The sequence below is a fragment of the Silene latifolia genome, chromosome 6 (assembly GCF_048544455.1).
Source record: "Silene latifolia isolate original U9 population chromosome 6, ASM4854445v1, whole genome shotgun sequence".
NCBI lineage: Eukaryota > Viridiplantae > Streptophyta > Magnoliopsida > Caryophyllales > Caryophyllaceae > Silene > Silene latifolia.
This window is the reverse complement of record NC_133531.1, coordinates 103,160,678-103,168,050: the sequence shown is the minus strand read 5'-3', so window position 1 is coordinate 103,168,050 and position 7,373 is coordinate 103,160,678. Positions and strand designations below refer to the sequence as shown.

The following is a 7,373-nucleotide window of genomic DNA, read 5'->3' as shown; positions in this document are numbered from 1 at the left end:
ACGAGCCTTCAATAAACGGGTTAAGCCTAGAAACATCAAAGAAGGTGACCTAGTTCTCAAATCAGTCAGAGCTCTCCTACCTGTCGATCCACGAGGAAAGTTTAAACTCAACTGGGCCAGACCATTCTTAGTTAAGTCCATACTCTCGGGGGCTACGGTTAAGATTACAGACCTATATGGGAATGATTTTGCTAACCCAACTAACCTAGACCAACTAAAACGATATTATGCCTGATGTAGGAAAAGAAACGCGTCCTCGCGTAACACCTACGTTCTGCTCTTGCGACACGAAATAAAAATGGCCCTACACCCGCTGAAATAAAGCTCATGTCACTTTGCTCTTTTATTCTGACACTTCGTCATCCTCATATCATCAAATAAATTGAGTTGTATTTTAGGAGTAAGTAAAGCACATACTTATTTTCTAGTTCGCTACAAGCTCTTGCTTAGAATAATTATTCTTTTACATTTACTGGAACTACGCGCAAGGGTTTGATTTCATTTTTTTTTAAAATGAATACGTAGGCAATCCTTCACAGGATACAACCCATTATTTTAAATGTAAATAGAAGGACATTTGTATTTGCATTTGAAATTCGACAAGAATAATAAAAGAAAATCACAATAGTTTCTTAACTAATTAATCTTTTATTCATTTATTCCATAAAATAATAATAGTATGCCGCATAATATAGAATGCCAAAATAAATGCTAGGCTAGGATTCTAAAAAAACCCCGCCGTTTATTACAAATAATAATAATAATAATAATAATAATAATAATAATAATAATAATAATAATAATAATAATAATAATAATAATAATAATAATAATAATAATAATAATAATAATAATAATAATAATAATAATAATAATAATAATAATAATAATAATAATAATAATAATAATAATAATAATAATAATAATAATAATAATAATAATAATAATAATAATAATAATAATAATAATAATAATAATAATAATAATAATAATAATAATAATAATAATAATAATAATAATAATAATAATAATAATAATAATAAATAGTACTACGACTAAGGCTACTCTTCCATTTTCCCTTTTCCTTTGTCACCCTTGTCATATTTCTTATCTCGACTACGAGCCGGGCGCTCTTGTGCTATCTCTGACCTAATCACCAATGGTCTCTCTCGTGGTCTAGCCTTACCATTTCGATCCACCACCATCTCTGCGGCAGGAGCGATCTTCGGTTTCTTCGACGGATGAACGACTCGGAATCCGGCCTCTTCCTCCTCCTCAGTCAAGTATTTATGGTTCTCCTTTGCTACTTCGCGAATTTTGTAGTCAACAGGCTCGTGCTTCCTCAATTTGAGGGCCCACTCTCGACGAGACTCGTGTAGTCAAGTAGCAGCCTTTATTCATTGCAAGTATGAATCAGATACCCATAAGGAGCCAATAGGGAAAAGTATGAACCACATGTTCCTCTGAGCCCATTTGAGGGCCCACTCTCAACGAGACTCTGTAGTAAGTGCAATTGTATTCTGAGGAACGGTATCAAGCTTCAGAATCTTCTGCTTAAGGCCCACTTGCCTCATCAATAGCTTCGGGAAGATGCAAATCATGAATTCCAAGCCAGGGATGCGAACTGACCGAGTAGGGTCCAAAGATGAAACTCCAGTGACTGACCTGAGATGCCATCATGGAACAATCCATCGGATCAAGGGACCTCCTTCACTCTTCGACTAAAGACTTAAACAAACAAAGTATCTAGACCCCGCCATCTTTGTGTTCGACCCCGATTAAATACTACTTTTTAATTGGGTTTTATAAATTATTTTTGATTGGGAAACGACGACAAATTCCACCATCAAAATGACACCATTGCCGGGGATGGCGTTAGGTTATGCCTAGCTAGTTAAAGTCTTAGCTTCAGTCTTAGTTACTTGTTGTTTGCTTTAGTAGTTATGTGCTTCTTGTAGAGTGTGTGATTTTTGTCTTACCCTAGTGTGTAAAAGCACTAGGAGTATTACGGTTTGACAAGTGCATGCCTAGGAGGAACAATCAAGCTTTGATCTTTGACTCCGACTCCGAAAGGATTTTTCGAGTCTTAAGGAATAGGACTATTTCAAGAGTTTGAACCTCCACTCAAGCTACTTCAAACCAAGCAAATTCATCCACCCAACCTACTATTGAAGACACACCACTACAACAACCAAACGTCATCATTGATTCTCCACTAGAAAATCCTTTCCACAATTTCCAAATCCCAAATAAACCACCTCAAACACCACCTCCATATATACCAATTCCACAACCACCCATGGTGGCTCTACGTGACCACAATCGCCCCAACCACAATGATGCTTGCAATCCGATTAATTTCGTCACCTTGGCTCCGAACAACTTTGAAATGCATCCGGCTCAAGTGGGGTTGATTGAAAAAGACTTGTTCAGAGGACACATTGAAGAAGATGCTCATGCTCATCTAAGAAAGTTCAAGAGAAAAGGCTCTATGATGAAAAAGAACGGGGTATCCGAAGATACACTAAGGATGATGTTGTTCCCATTCTCCTTGACGGGTAAGGCAGACCAGTGGCTGAAAGTTTACCCTCTGGACACGTTCACAACATGGGACGCCTTAGCCAAGCCATTAATGGCAAGTACTATCCATCATCCAAGACCGCCATGCTTCGAAATGAAATCCAAACTTTCCAACAAGAGAATGGAGAGTCCTTGAGTGAGGCATGGAATAGATATCAAGACCTTATCGCTAGTTATCCTCACCACGGGATTTCGAAGTGGTTTGTCACCCAAACCTTCTTCCAAACCTTGTTGCCAATAACTAAGGAAATGGTGAATGCCTCCGCGGGAGGGGGGGTTCGATCATTTGGGTGATGAGGAAGGGACGACACTAATCAAAAAGATGGTAGACTCAGAGGCCAACTACGGCTCAAGAGGGAATATCTTGAGAATAAATAAGCACCCTCCCGAATTCTTAGTGAATGTGGAGACCAACGCTAAGCTTGATATGCTCACCAAAAAGCTTGAAGAGTTGAGTAAGAAGAAGCATGTGAACCAACTAAATCAAACTACCACTTCTCATGGACCATCCATGGAGGAAGTGACGCAAAGATCAACATGTGAGTCATGTGGAGGAATGGGTCATACGTATGAAGTGTATGCAAATAACCATTATAACAACTTTGATGGGAACAATGTGCAAGAGGTTAATGCTTTCCAAGCATTTAACAACTTCTCCAACCGTCCACCTAGGCCCTCATTCAACAACCACCAAAGATCGAACCAAAGTTTTTCCAACCAACCTCAAGCATACCAAGAATATGGGGGTAACCAAGGGAACCAAGGTAATCAAAACTTTTACCAAGGAAACCAAGCCAACCAAGGGTTTGGTCAAGGATTCAATCAATGAAACAACAACAATTGGAACAATCAAGGATATCAAAACCAAAATCAAGGACAAGGGCAAGCATACAACAATAACTAAAGGTACCAAGGGCAAAACCAAGGATTTAACCAAGGGAACAAAGGAAACAATCAAGGAAACCAACAATGGAACAACAACCAAGAATATCCACAACAAGGGAATAACCAAACTTCCAACTTTAGAGATCAAGGGTATGGCTTTCCTCTTCTAATTTCCAACCAACCTTTCAACCAAGAGACACCACCCCAAGCAAGTAATACCATGGGAGATGATAAATATGACAACTTGGTAAAGTTGATAGGGGATTTGGCAAGTAATACCCAACAACAAATCAAGAATCTTGAAGCTAAAGTGGCTTCCCAAGCTCTCATTAGTTCTCAAAAACCACCGGGTGTATTTCTAAGACAAGGGCAAAATCCAAGGGACCCTATGAAGGCAAAGGAAGTTAATGCTATCATGGTGGGAGTTGAAGAGGAAAGATAAGAGTCGATCATTTGGTTTGCCAGGTCAAGAGGAGTTATCATACACTACTCCCTTTTCCATGACAATGGAAACATTTCAAGAAGTTGACCATGTGCCCGAAAAGAGAGCATGGGAGGCTATGTGATTGAGCAAATAATGACAATTCATAGTACAAGTTTGGATATTGAAGTCGACCCGGATAAGGGAGAGATGTTTATGGCTACACCAACCACTATGAGTGAAGAATTTGTGCTTGAATAAATTGTGGAAGAACCAAATGTGATGGTAGAAGTTGAGAGGAGCCAAAAAAAAAGAAGAGATTATCATAGTGGAAGAACACTCTTTGGACAATCAAGGAGGAGCAAATGACACTTCAAGGTATGACAAATTTATGGACTTGGTAATGAAAACGGAAACCTCCAACCCACCTTTGGTGGATATGCCTTATTATTCCGAATTCCTTGAAGAAGTCATTTCTTGAAGAGTGAAAATTAGTGGCCATGAGCTTTATGCCTCAAGTGAAGAGTACAATGTGGCCAAGTCTAAAGAAATCCCCGTTAAACTTGATGACCCCAGGAGTTTCTCAATTCCATGTACCATTGGTGACCAAAAGGTGGATAGTGCTTTATGTGACTTAAGCACAAGTGTGAGTGTCATACCACTTGCCCTTGTGAAGAAGTTGAATATTTCAAGCACTTCTATTACAATCAAGCTTGCCGACGGGACAATCAAATCTCTGAATGTGATTCTCAAGGATATCATGGTACAAATTGGTAGGCTTTCAATTCCTACTGATTTTGTTGCGTTGGACATCTCTATGGGAGGACGCTCGTGTGTCATTCTTGGTAGGACATTCTTGGACACGGGAGGAGCTAGCATAGATGTCAAAGAGGGATGATTGTCATTCAAAGTCGGGAAGGAAAAAGTTGAATTCAAGCTACCACATGCTTCAAGAAAACCGTGACTCAAAACATGTTTGCCGTGGAAACACTAGAACTCCATGAGAATGAAGATGAGAACATGGAACTCTTAATTGCTTGTGAGCCGAAAGTTGATGATGAGTTCCCGGCTAAGTTCCTTGAAGAAGAAGTGAATGCTAAAGATAAATGTGGGGAAAAGGGCAAGACTTGGGAAACCGAGTTCGATTCTAGCACCAATGTCCCTCCAAAATCAAAACCGAGAATTGAAAAGAAGAAAGCAAAAAGATGGAGGAAGAGATCGAAAGGAAATAGGGTATGTGACCCTAGTGTTGACAAAGAGACTAAGGAAAGCTTGAAGAAGAAATGAACTGAAAATGGCAAGAAGTTCAAGATGCCATGAGTAAGTTGCATGATTTGATTATGAAGACCAAGGGTTCGTGTGTTGTTGATTCTTGTGTTGAAGGTGGAAGGTTGGTGGGATCTCGGGATATTGAGCCCGGTTGAATGAAATCTTTTAATGAAGAGGTTTGGTGGAGTTACTTAAGAACCACCGCAATGTATATATTCTCTTTCTCTTTAATTAAGTTTTTACCGCATTTTGCACTTAATGACATGATTCGAAAAGGAGCTAATCTAAATTAGCTCTCTTTGCATTCATATAGTATAGCTTGCATCGTATTTCAATATTGCATATATATTAGATCATGCATTGCATACTTATTTGAAAATCACTAAAAATTTGAAAAATCAAAAATCGACAAAAACATGTATTTCATTTCCGAATTTCCTCCACACATTTATTTCCACTGGAAATAAGTAAATAAATAAGTGTGGGGAGGAAATTCCATCATTTCAAAATACAAAAACATGTTATTTATTTTCAAATAATCAAAAAATCCAAAAATATGTTCTTTAATTTCGAAAAATTCAAAAACCACCACAAATATGTTGTTTATTTTCCCTATTCTTTCCCTATACTTTGTTCCATTGAGGACAATGTAAATTTCAAGTGTGGGGAGGGAAATATCCACTTTGTGAATGTTGTTTATGTTGGAGTAAGTTTCCCCGACAATAACGCGATCACAATTGTCGATCATATTGATCAAATATTTAAATCTCATAACAAGAATACGAAAGGGATGATAAATTACATATATAGTCAACTAGTCCACACATATCGATAATGATTGGCTGGCTAGAGTTTGACATTACTGTCGTGCGACGGTGGTGATCAGTTGATTCCTTGAGGTCACACCTAAAGGACGATTCCCTTAATTGAAAAAGGTTAATTAATTGTATGTCGATACAGATTAATTCATTCCTTAAAATTGAACAAATTATTATCATAAGAGAGAAAATGACATCTTATTATAATGTGATTAAATAAGATTTTATTTAGTAATTTAAGAAGTTATATTACTAAAATTAATCGGTGTTTGCGAAACACGCGAAATGAGAATGATAAGTTAGTTATAATTACAAGATGTTGTGAATTATACTAACTAGTATTTAAATGACCATTTTATGTGAAAGTAATTTTGAATTACTAGTCAATTTGTTAAATGTGATTTATTTAATTTGCAAATGATATTTAATTTGTTAAATATGCATTTTAAATTAAAACATGACATAAGACATGTCACATGTCACATGACATACAATTGTGCAATTGACAAAAATAAAATGGACTCCATTTTACAACATATCAACCAAAATATTGGTGGGCATTTTAGAAGTTTTGTCTTATTCTTTTGTCTTATTCATTTGTCTATGACACTTGATAGTGACATGACTATGGACAAAGGCTTACACATTTTGTTTTGTGAAGACAAAAAGAAAAAACAAAATTGGGTCCTATAGCCCTCTACCCACCGGTTTTTGATATAGAAAATTGAGAGATTTTCTCAATTTTTTATTCTTCTCATGTTTTATGAAAAACACCACCTTCTCTCTCTTGTTCTTCATAAAATCAAGTTTTATGAATCAAATTTGTAAAAATAAATCACTAATAATACTAGTAGTAGTAGTATATGAGTATTAGTAATCAATTTTAAGGTAAACCACATTACAAATATCTAGTACATGTTATTTTGTGAGATTTTGGGATAGTCTTGGGTGCAATCAAGAGGAGTATCTCTACTTTGGGATTTTTGGAGAATCATCCTAATATTCATTATAGCTCAAGAACCAACAAGTAGGAGATCTTGTTGGTGCCCAAAATGGCCGAAAATTTGATGGTGAGAAAACGATTTTCTCATCTTTTGTTATTTAGTTTGCATGCATAAGATCTAAATTAATTTTATGACTAAATTAATTGTAACATATATGAATATGTAAAGTATAATGAGATATAGATTTCTAACAAGCGGTATCAAGAGCCTTAGGTTGTTTGCATGCAAATCGGTTATAGTTTTTCCGAGTTATACGATTAACAAACAAAACTTATAAATTTGTGTTTATTATGATATATCAAGAAATTTATTATGCATGTTAAAGTTTCTCGTCCTAAAATGTAATTAGGATATTTTGGTTAATTTATGGATTTTATTGTTCATTTTATATTATAA

General features: G+C 36.3%; 1 non-coding gene across 1 annotated transcript; it reads right to left on the bottom strand.

The window, feature by feature from the left end:
* Positions 1-2,664: 2,664 nt before the first annotated feature.
* Positions 2,665-2,771, bottom strand: LOC141588949 (small nucleolar RNA R71). The gene has a single exon (XR_012519914.1). It is a non-coding gene; the product is annotated as a small nucleolar RNA R71 (small nucleolar RNA).
* Between the last annotated feature and the right edge of the window lie 4,602 nt (positions 2,772-7,373).